General features: G+C 43.5%; 2 protein-coding genes across 2 annotated transcripts in view; both read right to left on the reverse strand.

The window, feature by feature from the left end:
• ldlrad3 (low density lipoprotein receptor class A domain containing 3) overlaps window positions 1-17,279 on the reverse strand; it is a 101,132-nt gene that overhangs the window by 28,664 nt on the left and 55,189 nt on the right. The window lies entirely within an intron of this gene.
• The window catches only part of pdhx (pyruvate dehydrogenase complex component X), a 408,353-nt gene continuing 402,581 nt past the window's right edge, over window positions 11,508-17,279 (reverse strand). Inside the window, exon 12 of the transcript XR_013933804.1 lies at window positions 11,508-11,574. The gene's annotated coding sequence lies outside the window, so the exon portion shown is untranslated. The remainder of the gene's footprint in view (window positions 11,575-17,279) is intronic.

The raw sequence follows: 17,279 nt of genomic DNA on the forward strand, positions 1-17,279 counted from the left end.
TCCACCACCCCGCTGCTGCCGGCACCCGGCGGTAGCCGACCCAGGACATTTGGTCGGCTTTCGTCGCTTGGCTACAACTTTCGACCCGACACGACAGCGTGCACACCGCCTATTCCACAACAGATTTTCGGCCACAGACTCTTTCCAAACACCTTTAGCAGGCGGGAAGTTGGTTGAGGGCTGTGATCTTTGTCACTGCTCTCGCGAATCCTACAGGTTGGTCAGGGCGCCAGTTCAGCGGGGTACAGAACCGAGAGAAACAGCATTCAGATCTGCATGTGTTACGTCCTCCCGGTGAAACTCCCCAGAGTCAGGTGAGAAGAAGCGTCCAGCGACGGCACATGTTCAGAGGAGACACATGCTCGTCTACACCATCCTTAACGAGCCAGCCAGTACGGCTAAGCAGTGACAAGGGACTACAGTTCAAGGGGGAATTGGAAATTGGCATAACGACGGAGAAGTTAAAAAGAGAAACTAATAAAAACAAAACAGACTTTAAGCTCCAGCAGCGTATGGCACCAGCCATCTAATTAATAATGCAGGATCCAGCGGAGCATTACCCATGGCCTGAGGGAATCGCATTAAGGATGCTAGTTTTTGTGTTGATGTGCCAGTCGAGGGGATCAAAAATTCTAAGCAAGGGAGGAGAGTGTATACTGGGTGATGCCTGGGACCACAATGAGAGGCAGAAACACTGAAACATTTTATTTCCCTCAAACAGCAGGAAGCTTGGTTTGGTTCACAACAAAAACTGAGAGTAAAGTATCAGTGTCTCTCTCTTTCTCTTAACAAACTCTCCTGCTACAGCATCTCACGCTCTCCCTTTGTCCCTTTCCTTTGCCCTCTATATCACTGCATACCTATTTGCATTCACTTGCACATCAAGTGCGCCGCACAGCTGGAAATAGCTGAGTGAACCTTTCCCGAAGAACACAAGAAGTCTCGACAGCGTCACACACAGTCAGACACAAAGGGAAAGGTGAGGAAGACTCTCCGTCGTGCCTCTTCTCCAGGGTGCACACAACACCCTACATCTCCACTGTTTACTGGCAAAAAGTACAGAAACAAAATAACAGAGCCACAATCAATTATGCATGCATGTCTGCACATGTACAGTAAGAGAACGTCAATCAAAACAGGAGGACTCTAGTGTAGTGGGTGTTTGGCCGCTTAAAGTGACGGGTTTGCCTTTTCCTTCCCCTACAACTCTCTTGCTGTGCAACCCCCCCCGGACCCCCACCCACCCCATCCCTGATTTCTGTCTTTGTCCTTCACTTATTTGCTCAGGAGTTCTATTACTTAAATGGTAAATGATAAATGGTGCAATTATGTAGCGCTTTTATCCAAAGCGCTTTACATAGATTGAGCATAACATTCACCCATTCACACACACGTTCATACACCGATGGCGGAGGAAACCATGCAAGGCACCAACCTGCTCATCGGGAGCAATTAGGGGTTCAGCGTCTTGCTCAAGGACACTTCGACAGTAACTCTGGGGGAGCCCGGGATCGAACTGGAAACCTCACCAGTTCCCATCCGGCCGCTCTACCAGCCACTCTACCCCTGAGCCACTGCCGCCCCCTTACTTACTACTCTACTACTCTATAAAACAGAACAGTAACCTCATTATTATGTGTCTTAACCCATTCAAACCGGGAACTCATCTGTGTAACCACTTTAACCATTATTTTATACTTTGGCCATTCAAAAATAGCAGATCTACAAGCTCATAGCGCGGCACTGAGTGCTCGTAAAAATGTCACAGATGCGTTCCCGGTCTTAATGGATTAAAGATATCTAATATTCACTGTTAGGAAAGACCCTACTACTGTCTTGTTATGATGTTGTTACACAATGGGCTTATAGGATATGCCCTGACAATCTGAAATATTAGAGTAAACAGACCATGGCACACAGGTCTGGTATTTATTGGTTTGAGTACAGTCTGGTCCTCTGGTACAGTCCCCCCCCCTTTCCCTTTAAAAAAAAAAATGCTACATTATGCTATCACCAGAGAACTATTTAACCATGAATGTTTAATGTACATCTCCCCATGAGCTCATTTAATTATCTTTTATCTTATCGTTGCTGTCGGGCAGAAACCTTGTGTAAATGAACTCCCTACTTGATCACACTACAGCGTCACACAACAGCATCAAAAGTAGCAGATCCACAAGCTCGAAACGCCTTTTGAGCTTGTAGATCTGCTACCTTTTTGAATATGAATCCTGAAAAGTAACAGCTTTTGACATTAAAAAAAGGGCAAAAAAAAGGGTTAACTTTCCACCCCACAGAGACGTTATCATAGAAAGTGTCTCGGACTCCGTTTGCCTCAACATCCCGATTGACTAGAATTCCTCAACAAAATATAACATCCCTGACATTTTTTTTATGATAATTCCTTGTGAAACATCAATGTAGCTGCAGAAAGTGAACATACAAAATGCTAGAAGCCTTCGCCGTAGACTGCTACAGCTTAATACAGACATCGCTGAAGTAAACAGCGATATTCCTTGAAAGTAATCCTGGCGGAAATACCCTGGGTGGTTTTAATATAGCATCTCATTTTTGGCGAGCTCCTCGTCTACAACAGCGGAGCGCAGGCAAGAGAACATTAGAATCACATCAAAAGGGAAACAACTCACGTCGATTCACTCGGATTCATTAAAAATGCTCGTTTCCCAGAGATAAGGCTTCTTGTTTGCTTTCAGCCTATTATGCATCTGGATTAATGTTAATGTACGGACTTCTCACAGAACGGAGGGTGTCTCCACTTTGTGCATTGCATGCAGCGCCGTTTAAGTGTAGACGTTCTGTTTCTGTACAACAGTATGATGCACTCATACAGAAGTCTTGCTCTACTTTAACCCATTAAGACCGGGAACGCATCTGCGTAATCACTTTAACCATTATTTTATACTTTGGCTATTCAAAAATAGCAGTTATACAAGATACTTGGCTATGAGCTTGTAGATCTGCTATTTTTGTTTTAATCTTGGAACATTTGTGCAAATCTTTGAATACATTTTTTTTTTAAACAACATTTTTAACTAAAATCTTTGGTCCGGGGGGGGGGGGGGGGGGGGGTCCCTGGAACAATGTATTTTGAGATGGAGGTCGGCGGCCAAAAACATATTAAGCAAAAAGTTTTGTTCCAGGGACCCCCAGAAGCAAAGATTTGAGTTAAAATTTTGTTTAAAAAATATATACTGTATATTCAAAGATTTTATAAAAACAATAGCAGATCTACAAGCTTGTATATCTGCTATTTTTCAATAGCCAAAGTATAAAATAATGGTTATATACTGTAGCAAAAAAATCTAAAATGACACAGATGCGTTCCCGGATTGAATGGGTTAACAGGCAACTGGGGAGACAATCAGCTTGTATTGTCTTTACAGCTGTCAGAGGGAGGAACAGGAGGTCTGTTCTAATTCTGGATAGATGCAGAACAGCACCATGATGGACTTATACATGACACATCATCTGTTCTGATACTAATCAACAAAGCCTGGGACCTCTCTTGTGGTAAAGGTTTGTACCGTATAACAAAGACGTCTATGATATCTATTTTGACCTAAACTCCACTATTAACACTCATTTAACGAAGAAATAATTAGGGCCCAGTTCTCTCTCTCTCTCTCTCTCTCTCTCTCTCTCTCTCTCTCTCTCTCTCTCTCTCTCTCTCTCTCTCTCTCTCTCTCTCTCTCTCTCTCTCTCTCTCTCTCTCTCTCTCTCTCTCTCTCTCTCTCTCTCTCTCTCTCTCTCTCTCTCTCTCTCTCTCTCTCTCTCTCTCTCTCTCTCTCTCATGCACATCTTGACTACCAAATAAAGCTGCTTGAGAGGAGGGGCAAAGGTCAAACACTGCAACACAAAACCTTCCTATTGTTTTTATTTATTTAATTTGACCTCATTTACTTCCTCTCTGAATATCCACACTCTCTCAATTGCCAGCTCTTTAACCTGCCTCTATGTGGGTGTCCGTAGTCATATCCAACAATAAGAACATATTATATATATATATATATATATATATATATATATATATATATATATATATATATATATAAATAAGAGAGAGAGAGAGAGAGAGAGAGAGAGAGAGAGAGAGAGAGAGAGAGAGCAAATGAGGCAGAGAGAGAGAGATGAGAAAAAGACAGGAAAATAAATAGTGTGTTAGTAGAGAGAGGATAAAAATATAAAAACACTGCCACGGGAGCTGAGTAAAATTTCCATTTCAAGCGTTGTATTTAAGTTGCGCTCCTCTGAACAAAGCGACCATGAGACCACCTGGGGAGAGGGTGAGGATGGGGGGGGGGGGGGTGATGACGAAACAAGATATTAGATGGGGGTGCACGAGGTGGTGAGGTGGGAATGAGAAACGATGAGGAAAGGTCGGAAATTAGCATGAAGGAGGGGGGATCAATGCTGAGCGAGGCAGCAGTAAGGTAGAAAAAAGTCTGACGGTATTCGAGAAAGAGAAAAAGAGAGGCAGAGAGAGGAAATAGATAGATAGAGAGAGAGAGAGAGGGAGAGGAAATAGATAGATAGAGGGGGAGAGGAAATAGATAGATAGATAGAGAGAGAGAGAATGTGAGAGAGAGGGCGGAGTGGGAGAGAATGAGATAAAGAGGGGAAGAGAGAGAAAACTAAGACTGAAACAGGCCACAGAGTCCAGTAATTACAGCTAACGAGAGCAGTGCTGCATGCAGGGACTAATCCATCTCACACACACACACACACACACACACACACACACACACACACACACACACACACACGCACACACACACACACGCAAGCTCTCGGTCTTAATGTCTACTCTTCCTCTAAGTCTCTCTCCCTCCGTTCCTTTCATTACGCCATCCTCTTCCTCTGCTAGTCGTCTCCTCCCGTTAGCTACTCCCGTCGTCTCGCCTGCACCTCCCTTCTCACCTCTCCTGGTTGTTTCCTCCCTGTCGGTTCCTTACCCTTTACTCCTTACCCTCCTTTCAGACCCCCCCCCCCCTCTCAGCCATCATGAATGACCCTCCTCCATCCCTCAGATTCCCTCTGTCTCTCTCCGCACAATGAATCCAGGGAGCCATTTCTTTCTTCATCTTTTTTTCTCCTCAATGGCTTTGCCACTCTCCCTAATCCCCGCCCTGCCCGTCTCAATCAATGCCCCGCTCTCTCTATTTCTCTATCACTCTCTTTCTCCTCCCTCCCTTCCTCCACTGCTGCTGCTCCATACCTTTCATCACCCTCACATCTTGCCCTTTTTCATCCTGCCCACCCCCCCCCCCCCCCCACATCCTCCTCTCACATTTCTACCTCTCACACTCTCTGACATGCAATCGCTCGCTTTTCTCTATCACTCTCTGTCTCTGTCTGTCTGTCTGTCTGTCTGTCTGTGCCTCTCTCTCTCTCTAGGCCTTTTCATTTCCCCCGATCCGTTGAAGCCTCTTTCTTCCTGCCGTATTTCCCTGTCGGATAGGCGTGCAGAAACACTCATCCACCGCTTTAACCCCATGACACCCCTGTTACGGACTCACACGTTGTGTGTGCTTGTAGATCTGCTATTCGGTACGCAGCGTGTGACTAAGTATGAATCGGGCAAAAAAAATTCTCATACTCGCACCTAATTCCGAGGCTTTCTGTCTGGAGACACATCTATACAGACAGTGGTGTAAAGTAACTAAGTACATTTACTCAAGTACTGTACTTAAGTACAATTCTTTGGTATATTTACTTTACTGGAGTATTTCCGATTTTCAGTACTTTTACTTGTACTCCACGACATCTCAGAGGCAAATATTATACTTTTACTCCACTACAATTATTTGGAAACTTTAGTTACTACGGTAGTTACTTTGTAGATTTTGATTATTATTATAAACATACATTAACCACTTCAGCCCTATATACTGTACATTTTGGCCATTTGAAAATAGCCCATCTACAAGCTCACAATGTGTCCCATCGCAACGCATTGTGAGCTGGTAGATCTGCTATTTTCCAAAAGATTTTTACACATTTTATACATTTGAAAATGGGATATTCTGCATAATGAGTACTTTCAGCTTTTGGTACTTTAAGTACATTTTGATACCAATACTTTTGTACTTTTACTGAAGTAAATTTAGTGTTCCGGACTTTTACTTGTAACAGAATATTTCTACATTGCAATATTGATACTTTTACTACGTTTAAGTTAAGTACAAATGTGAGTACTTTTTCCACCACTGTATACAGCCATACAGTATCATGGATGAATGCTCTCGTACAGTACAGTGCTGGCACAAGACACACATTGTGGAGAACACACCTGGCCCGACCGACACCCAGTGCATCACTCACTCACGGCTGTCTATTGTTTACTCGCAATGGCTGCACCTCACCGTGGGCCATTATCCTATTAGTACAAACAGATAATGGTCCTTTTCGGTGCAATGAGCGGTGCTAGCCACGTCCTCTATACCGTGTGGGCCTCTTGACTAATATGCAACGTGCACCACTGAGAAATCATGCATGTAATGATATTGCAGGCTTCAGCCACTGGGAACGAACCGTTCCCCCTGAAGGCAATTCCATTTAACCCATTAAGACCGGGAACGCATCTGTGTAACCACTTTCACAATTATTTTTGTACTTTTCTATTCAAAAATAGCAGATATATGAGCTTGTAGATCTGATATTTTAGAAAAATCGTGAACATTTGTGCAAATCTTTGAATATATATATATTTTTAAAGGGAACATTTTTAACTCAAATCTTTGCTCCGGGGGGGGGGGGGGGGGGGGGGGTCCCTGGAACAACATATTTTGAGATGGGGGTCCACGGCCAAATACATATAATTTGGGGGACATGAAAACTTTTTGTTCCAGGGACCCCCAGAAGCAAACATTTGAGTTAAAAATGTAATTTAAAAAATATATATATTGAAAGATTTGCACACATTTTCACGATTGAAAACAAAATTGGCAGATCTTCAAGCTCATAGCACGGCACTCCGTGGCACGCTATGAGCTTGTATATCTAAAAATCGAAAATGACACAGATGCTTTCCCGGATGCAATGGGTTAAGTGAAGCTAAATGGGTTGGAATACAGCCACTCCAATTAGGTGCACCTGACCTGATGGTCAATCATACTAGATTTTAAGTGCGCCGCGATGAGCCAAAAGCAACAGTGTTTAGAGATTGGTGCTGAAGCGTGCATCCTTTGATGCCAAAATACAGTAGGTCCGCCCTCCGAAACTCTGCAAAAAAAGTCCTCCCATCAAAACGCTCCTTCCTGGCCCGCAGTGCGTGTAATGCGCACATAATGCTGTGACATCGGTTCTGGGATTAAACCCCAGTGATTTATTTGAGCGTATTATAGTTGTAATGAGACTAAGTGACTGAGCTTCTTATGGATGGGTGCATTAGGCATGTATGAAGAAAAGATAACGTGGTATATAAGAAGAAAAAATTATGGGGAAATTAAATTGAGCTCTGGGCACACAACCATGTCTGAAAGTTTCTCTATTTTCGCCAACATTCATCAAGTCCGTCAAAGAGAATGAATTCATTTGCACCTCAACCCCTTAACTGCAGTTCATTTTGATTCATTTTCACCTCGCTGTAATTTAAAACTGCAAAAACAGCATTTTTCACTTTTTCATCTTGGGCCATGAACAGCAGAGACGGGAACAAGGCTATAGTGCAAAGCCAAATGCTAAAGTCAATTCTAAATCAGGTCGCTTCCATCATGCTAATCTAAATGCACATTCCATTTAGTATGAATTGCACAGGAAAATAAGTATTTCTTAGGTTTTATGTCTTAACTTTAGTGCTGTACGTCATTGTTTATAGTGTTTGACAACTGTGGCTGCGGTGATAACTGAGCGATAGCACTAGTGCAGCCACAAATCCAGCCTTGCCTTTTTTTCATGCGTAGCTTAATAAAAGGTACGAGCCTGTGAGCTGGGGCTACAGCTTCACTAAGTTGTTTTAATTGAAAAACTGATTTTTTTACGGTGTGGCACGTAGGGGCTGAGCCATCTAGAAGAGGTGCTGTCTGTCTTTCTGTGTCAGCGCCCTACCACGGGGCATGCGTAGGCATACGCGGCATGTCACCTGATCATTCACTTCACACATTGACTGCCAAGGACATATTTACGTCCTTTCAAATACATCACTTGCCGTAAATATACGTCCCTTCAACAAAAAAAATCCACAAGAGGGCGCTCTAACACAACTTCGGAATGATCCCTTGACTCTGAGAGAAGGAATGGACGGATGTGACGTCATCCCAAAGATGTCACTTCCGTCCACTCCTATGTTATGAAAAAAACAAAAACAAACACATCTAGCTCTGATTTCTTCTTTTTTTGGTGAAAACAAGCCTTATTCAACGGACAATAGCAACAAAATGGCCAATTGTGGTTACAATTGTTTTGTTCCGGTGGATAGAGGAGACCCTCCCCCACCCCCCAGACAGTGACACTCTTTGTTTACTTCCCTGTACACATCGCGGCTCTCCAAAGATGGTCAATATAAGGTAAAAAACGCTGGCATGGGGATGAAAAACAATGTTTTAATTCTAGCAGTCAATGTGTAAACTGGGCATGCCATGCACATGCAGGGTGTATCACCTGATCATTCACATACACTGGCCATGCCGGCTGGTTGTTTAGTTGCAGTAAATACCACAGAGGAAGACCAGCAACATAACAGCATTGGTGAAAAAAATATGAAAAGAGATTCAATTCTTTGCTTGGACCAACGTCGAGGTAGAACTGTTACTGATAGGTTAAGTCAAGACGTTGTTTTTGTAACAGTGGAGGTGAATGAAACAATGTTAATGCAGAGTCACTGCAATGGAAATAGAGGGAGCAATAGAGAGAGCGAGAGAAAGAGAGAGCACTCATGAGCCCTATTCAAACAGACATAACACACTTTACATAGTGATCTCACCACCTATCTACTGCCAGCCAATGGATGAGTGAGTACACCCACGCACATGGGCACGCACGCGCGCACGCACGCACACACACACACACACACTAATGGGAACAGTGGAGCTTTTGTCCTGAGCAGAATTCCTCTTCAAGCCTGTGGGCGCAGGTCGTCTCTTGACCACCATCACCATGGTGACTGAATGAGGTTAGATGTAGGAGGGAAAGGTTGTTAATTTCAGGGGCTTGGAGAGCGAGGACTGACTGGCCGTGGTTCAAGGACAGGGGAGATTCTCGCTTGCACGCACGCACGCACACACACACACACACACACACACACACACACACACACACACACACACACACACACACACACACACACACACACACACACACACACACACACACACACACACACACACACACACACACACACACACACACACACACACACACACACACACACACACAGGCTCTGGGAGGAGTGCCCTCTTTGGGCAGAGCCAATGGGAACGAGGGGCATTACACTGGACTGAGTAGAGGGCCACTTGTAACCAGGGAATAGGGTGAACAGGAAGAGAGGATTACAAAAAGAGGGATGTATGGGTATTATGGAGTGTAAACAGATTCACTGCCAGATCGAGACAAAACGAGACAAAACGAGACAAAACGAGACAAAACAAAACAAAACAAAACAAAACAAAACAAAAGGGATGTTGAATGAATGCAGATTCACATAATCAGTGTCAATTTAACTCTGAGAGTGTACAAAAGTAACATTTGGTTACATGAGCCCTATTCAACCATATTTGGTTACATTTGTACATTCTCTGAGTTAAACATTGATAAATTAACACTGAGGATATATCAGATCATAGTTCTAATTAGAGTTAAGATTTCCATTTAAAAACCTAGTTTATCCGTGAACTTCAGCAATCTCCAACGGAAACATGGTCTCACGACAGCATTCAATGTTTGTCCAATCTATAAATAGGTCTACATTTTAAGTAAACATTTCCATCAAGTCAGACATTTGAACCATATGGTGCATTCTATAGAGGCCCGTAAACATGCAATTCCAATTTGGGTATGATTGGATGTTACATTCATTATACTGTATGTGGTGTTTTTTGTAAGAAATAGGCCCACAAATTTGTGAAAACAATTACAGGCAAACGGTATGAAGTATCAAAACCAGTTGGATGGTGTTTGTCACATGACTGTGATATTGATACAATATAAATCTGACACATCTGCAGTGGTTAGAGGCGGTCTCTCTTCAAGAGGTGGTACTGCCTAGTGCCTGAAGCTCATAAGTGCAATATCTGCCCTTGCCAAACAGGGATTCTCTCTTTGGAAGAGCGGTAGAAATCCCAGGTAGGATAGCTGTTTTAACACACTACCCTAAGGATATGAACAGGGAAGACACATTCAGAGGGAATTCACTCCTGCAGTGCTTGGTTGGCATTTACTGTATAAACGTAGTAATTTTTCACGGCGTCGAGGACAGTACTTGTACTTAACAATGTTATACATAAAAGACACAAGCAAAGCTGTGCCTCCTCCACATGCTGCTACGCTGCCAGGAATACCTAACGGTGGATGTGGTGATTTGCCAAGTGCTTGGCCCTCCTCTGGCAGCAGACCTGGCACCTTCAAGTGATTCCAGAAGAGGTCCATGAGCATGGTTTGGGCTAACCAAAGCGTGCCCCCCCTGAGGTCAAATTCAGGGGCGGTGACGGGGCCAACCTCCCCCATTTGCGGCGCACGACAAGCACACGCCGACTCTGATAAACTGGTGCTATTAAATTTCACACACCCACATCTCAGGCCATTGCCATTATATTTCCTTCTAGCATTTCACGCCTCCGCCCACGTGTTCTCTCTCTCTCACTGCCAGCTCTCGCTCAGTGTTAATGACGAGGGGCATGAACGGACCAACACCTCGGCCACGCACGCACGCACACACACACACACACACACACACACACATACCTTCACGGCAAAAAAATACATGTGGATTAACCCATTAAGACCGGGAACGCATCTGTGTAATTTTAAGATTTATTTGGCTATTCAAAAATAGCAGATATACAAGCTCATATATCTGCTATTTTTGAAAAATCGTGAAAATTGGTGCAAAGCGTTTGAGTACATATATTTTTGGAAACAACTTTGAATATATATATTCAAATATATATATATATATATTTTTAAAGCGAACATTTTTAACTCAAATCTTTGCTTCTGGGGGGGTCCCTGGAACAAAATATTTTGAGATGGGGGGGGGGGGGTCTGCGGCCAAATACATGTAATTTGGGGTGGTCCTTGACATGAAACAAGTTTGAGAACTGATGACATTTTTGCAACGTAAGTTTTTTCAAAAAACTGTTTAGAGGACATTTGTAGAATCCCCAGAAGCAAAGATTTGAGTTAAAATGTTCGATTTAAAAATATATATATTCAAAGATTTGCACAAATATTTTTTTTAATTAAAATTATTAAAAACAATAGCAGATCTACAAGCTCATAGCGCGGAACTCGGTGCGGCGCTATGAGCTTGTAGATCTGCTATTTTTGAATAGCCAAAGAAATCTAAAAATGACACACAGATGCGTTCCCGGTCTTAATGGGTTAAGTTGTCATTTTAATCTATGGAACCTATATTCTCAGGCCACTAAGCCAGGCAGAAATCAATGGGAAGGATGTGGCTGTTTGAAAAAAGCTATTAGCAATCTAAAACGTTACCAACAGCGATCGCTTTTAATCATGGTGGCATTCTTTATTCCGTCTATATATCAGGCCACTGGCGCTGTATACTAAATGACTAGTTTAGTGGAGATGCTAATGGTGAGCAAGGCATTAGTGCTTGATATATAGAACAGTCTCTGTACACACAAACCTGGCTGAATGATGTTGATTAGCCTCCTTTTAAATGGCCGTGCAGTGAGGACAGGTTGCTGAATACAGTACTATAGCGCTTATGCAAAGATGCAGATGCAGAGCAGATGGGTCTTAACAGTAGTTCTGGCAGTTAGGAGGATGCAACAAAATAGAAAAGCTGCAGATTAGTCACTGAAAGAATCTCTTCTTCATGGGTTAAGGGCGGGTGAATAGAGAGAGAGAGAGAGAGAGAGAGAGAGAGAGAGAGAGAGAGAGAGAAAAAACGTTTTTTGTTGGATGGGCATTGTTGCTAGAAGCCGACATCCCCTGATGAGCACCGTGCAAGGGAGAGAGATCCTCATTACGATGCTTGTTAAGAGGTACAAAATAAATTGGCATGTTTCCACAGTCACACACGGCAAACTTTCTGTGAGAAACTCTGCCTGGTCTGACACCGCTAGTGGACCTTGAGCTGTGCTAAGTGGTCATCCCTCTCTTTACCAAGCCAAGCCGTGGCTGATGACTGCTGCCAATGGGTTGACACTGTGACTGTACTCACGCAACAGTCTAATGTAAATTGTCAGCCCTCCCTCTGTGGCTCTCCGTGCCCTAATTGGCCTGGCTGACACATATGATGACCGGTAAGGCCAATGATTACGCTGATAGGGGTCACTGGCAGACCCATAATCTGACCAAATAAATGTGTTGTGACAGTCACAAGTGTTTGTGAACTGCGTGCACTGCACTCGTCGCTTGTATAATGAATGAATTTGTCCTTTAAAGGGATCCCTGGCTAATATGCCTTAATACATTATATTTGCCCTCTATAAAAAAAATCTAATAAAAAATTAAATATTTGACTTAGTTTAGAAACATTTCATCTTTTACGATGACAATGCCGTCGCAAGATGATGATGTCATTTGTCCATGCGTGGTCCAGCCCTATGGAATGTATGGAATGGATGTGCAAATAAAACTCATATTAACCGTAGGAAGTATTAAGTTGTTTTTTATTTGCACATGCATTCCATAAATTCCATAGGGCTACACCACTCCACCACCAAAATGACATCATCAACTTGCCCCACTTGAGTAAAAGATGAACCGTTTCTAAAATGAATCAAATATTTAAGGCGTTTTTCATTTTAAATTTTAGTTATAGAGGGCAATTATAATGTATTAAGGCATATACGGCTTATTAGCCAGGGATCCTTTTAAGTATCTGGATCTATGATGTTATATTGAGAAGGCTTTGAAAGGAAAGTTTTTTTTCTACGGTGACTGCATAAATGTTCCCAATGTGTTATGGGGAGCTGAACCATAAAACATGTATGCCATTGAACAGCAGGAGGGGGCACTCATTTCCCAACCTCAGAATTCCTTTTTACATCTCCGAAACGGTCTAGAGGATTTTTAATGTATGTGCGTGAGTGTCTGAGGTCCTCCGAGAGAATACAAATGCAAATGTGCGGGTACATACTGTACAGTATGCATGTACGCATGCACAAGAGGGCATTCGCACGCGCACAAACACACACCCACACATGCGCGCACACATAATATTCACACATTTAACTTGCCAAAACAAAAGCCTTTGATGCTGTGATCAGACAAAGCCGTATCTTTTAAAAATACACAAAGCCTATTGAGAGCTTTCCGAGGCCTAGAACCATTTTCTGGCTCACATTTCGTCTCTTTCCTTTTCTCGCTCTCTGTCTCTCTCTACCTCCCCCCCATCTCTCTCTCTCTTTCTCTCTCTGAAACGCCTCAAAGGCTTTGAGATGTGAGAATTAATCACCATCTCTGCTGGACTCTGCCACAGTAGCCAGGCCACCTGACATTCTTATACTTGCTGTGTTAATTAGTGGGCAGGGGGGGACTTTAATGCCTACTTTTTAAAATCAATTGCACGTCTTAAATGCTTCTGGAGCAACTCTTTAACGACTTTTCGTTTTTCAAGTCTCAACTACGCTAACTGCTGCAGTATCCAGCCCTATAACACGTCATGTTTAACAACCTTGATCAACGGCTCTTGTGAAAGTCATGGAGTGATGTTTGAATATGCATTGTTTTGTGTGTGCAGAATGCATCTCTCTCTCTCTCTCTCTCTCTCTCTCTCTCTCTCTCTCTCTCTCTCTCTCTCTCTCCAGCATCTGGGCAAGTCAGCTGTGCCCTGATGCTGTGCGCTTCAACAACGGTGAGTTTTCAGGGAGGCGAAAATGATGCACCGCTGCTTCCTCTGACCAACTTTACCACGCTACTCTGCCTTGGGGCCTCGACTTGAGATGGATGCTCCTATCATCCTTTCTGCTGATTTCTTTCTTTTTCTTGACTCAGTTCTATCCATTTCAAATCCCCGTCTCTCCCTGTCAGATCACACGTCTCTCTCACTGCCCCATACTGTTGTAATCTCTTGCTTCCGGCTTTATTCAGGAAATTGCTATTCATTGCTCCTGACTGAGGGTGCACTCACTGCCTTACTATATTGCACTTATAGCATGTTGCATTTCCCTTTTCTGTATCCTATATCTCTGTTACCACTTATAGGCTCTACCAGGCCCGATACACCCCCCCCCCCCCCCTCCCTATCTTACCATGCAATGATTGGACCAATGCATTTACAAATGCTGGTGCATTGCAAGAATGCACTGTTTGCTTCCTCACCACCTCTCTTCTCATCCAAACCCCCCCCCCACAAAAAATAAATAAATAAATGATAACAAAACCAGGGTCTTTACTCTCGGTTTGTCTCTAAAAACTGCCAAACGCTTTCACATCAGATTGGGGGCGCGTGTGTGTGTGTGTGTGTGTGTGTGTGTGTGTGTGTGTGTGTGTGTGTGGGGGGGATGGTGTGTGGGGGGGGGACTAAAACATTGGAGGGATAAAACACACCCAAGAGTGAGTTAGCATGGATCTAATTATCTGACACCTCCGAGGTAGGATTGTACAGACGGGGAGGTATACGACAGCAGTGGTGATGTCTCCACAGATACAGCAGGCTGACGTGCTGATCACTGAACGGCGGTTCAAACTCAAAACCCCTGAAAGATGCGAGATCCGCCGACGTTTGAGCGACGAATAATGAAGAGGGGGAGGCAGCGGGGGGTGGGGGAGAAAGGGTGCCGAAAAAGCGAGAAGAAGTGAAGGAGGAGAAGCTGTGCTCAGGTGGCTTAGAGCGGATATTGTATGCCTTATCTGTCACCTGCAGGTCTGTGCTTATTATAGAGGGAGAGGCAAAGTCAGAGTGGAATATGAGGTGAGCGTGCATGGGTGTGTGCAAGCGCGTGTGCGCGCGTGTGTGTGTGTCTGTGGGTGCGTGCATGGCATGCGCGGGTGCGTGTGTGAGGGACAAACTCGTATATTCACTCCTCACTCTCTCCCCAGCGCTGGTGACGCAAGAAATAAAATAAAATAAGACCCTGAGCTGCCGTTCCTTGATCTGTGGCAAAGGCTGGCGCCGCACTGAGCTCACTACTTACCAAGACTTTGTTGTGATTCGTACAACATTACATCAGCCTCTCCAATAGCATCGAAATAAACAAACATGACATCTGTACTGTATACTGAGCATACAAGTAACTAGGAGCAGCCCCGAGCTATTACGCTATTATGAAACCCTGCTGGCATGGTGCCATTGGGTACATACAAGCAACAAATCCAAATGGACTCAGGTTTAGCTGTGGTTGTGCTGACACATGCCTGCACAAGCTGAATCTGTGTAGGACATATGTAGTCTTTCAGTATCTTGCTGTGTTAGCAAATCGCTACATTAACATTTGTAGTGCACTATGGCCGTGCGTGTATACGAGCATGCAGCCAGAGATCAAAGCTTTATAAGAAAGTACACTGGCCAGACCTTACTGCAGTATTAGCTCATATATGCAGTCCTCTCATGCAGCCTTCATTGGCAATCATCTCCATTAGTATCATGTTAAAGGTCAGTGAGGCTGGATAAACAAAACACATATATGTAAATGTATATAGGCTGTGTGTGTAATTTTTCCTCTTGTTATTCGAACAAGTTGCAAGGCCTCAAGGGTCTCAACACATAAATATAATGTATTCAGAGTCAGACATAGTAGAAGGCAAAGTATAAGTGTACATAGATTTTTCATATTTTCAGCACCCTCGTGAGGGGGGGGGCATTTGTATTGATCCCCATGTAGAAATTACTTCTCTGAATTTGACCCTTTCTATTAGCACCAGTTTGTAGTCCCAGGGGGTGCAATTTGGCGTTCGGTGTCTTTTTTAAGAACACTTAAAAATAAAGCCTAGAATCTTCCCATTCCCAGACGGCCACTCTAGTGCTTCTGCTTGATTGATATATCGAACAGTCTCTGTACACACAAACCTGGCTGAATTATGTTTATTAGCCCCTTTTAATGGCCATCCAGTGAGGACAGGTTGCTGAATACAGTACATATCGCTTATGCAAAGATGCAGATGCAGAGCAGATGGGTCTGTAGTGCACTGCCCCCCTTATCTGTCCATGGATAGACAGACAGACAGACAGACAGACAGACAGACAGACAGACAGACAGACAGACAGACAGACAGACAGACAGACAGACAGACAGACAGACAGACAGACAGACAGACAACCTCCTTACATAAGTTTCACACTCACTCTACTAATAACACAATCCCCCACAGTATAGCCCAGTTCATTGTGATGGTCTCATATGTGTTACTAAAGCCTGATATACAGTTAGTTAATAATAATAATAATAATTTTATTTATTTATTTATAAAGCACATTTTCTGAAATCACAAAGTGCTACAGGGTTTTAAAAACAGATGGCATAAAAATAACAAAGGCAAGACATGAACAAAAAAAAAACATTTGGCAACAACAAGACCCTTCTTGTGGTATAAAGTAGATTAAAAACTAATGGAGGCATAGAGACTAAGAAGAAAAAGGCTAAGCAAAGGCTTTGTTAAAAAGGAATGTTTTGAGTGCATTTTTAAAAGCATGGGTAGATTGTGGAGCTCTCAAATGGTCATGGAGGGCATTCCACAGGCATTTGGCACTGGAGCAGAATGCCTTGGGGCTTGATCATGGGGACAAGGAGAAGGTTGGTGTTGGATGAGCAAAGGTTTGGATTGGAGGGTTGTGGTTTGAGAAGTAAGTTGTGCACCGGTGTCAAGCGCCACAAACAGCAGGTCTACTAAGCTATTGTAGAGCAGCTATTTTCAGTGCACGACTCAGGCGCACAACTACTGTAAGTAGAACTCAAGGCTTTAGAGCAGTGGTTCTCAACCAGTGGTCCGGGGACCACCCCAGTGGTCCTTGACTGGGTTCCAGGTGGTCCCCAGCTAAATGATGGAGAGTTGGTAACCAAATGGACCCTTACTAGATCTTTAACTCTTGAGAGCGTAGAATGAATCCAAATTACGGGTCCAATTGGTTTCATTCTACGCTCTCAAGAGTTAAATGATTGTTAAACATGTGCATTACTTAATTTACAAGAAGT

This window comes from Gymnoscopelus braueri (genome assembly GCF_963280865.1).
Source record: "Gymnoscopelus braueri genome assembly, chromosome: 9".
In the NCBI taxonomy this organism is placed as follows: Eukaryota; Metazoa; Chordata; class Actinopteri; order Myctophiformes; family Myctophidae; genus Gymnoscopelus; species Gymnoscopelus braueri.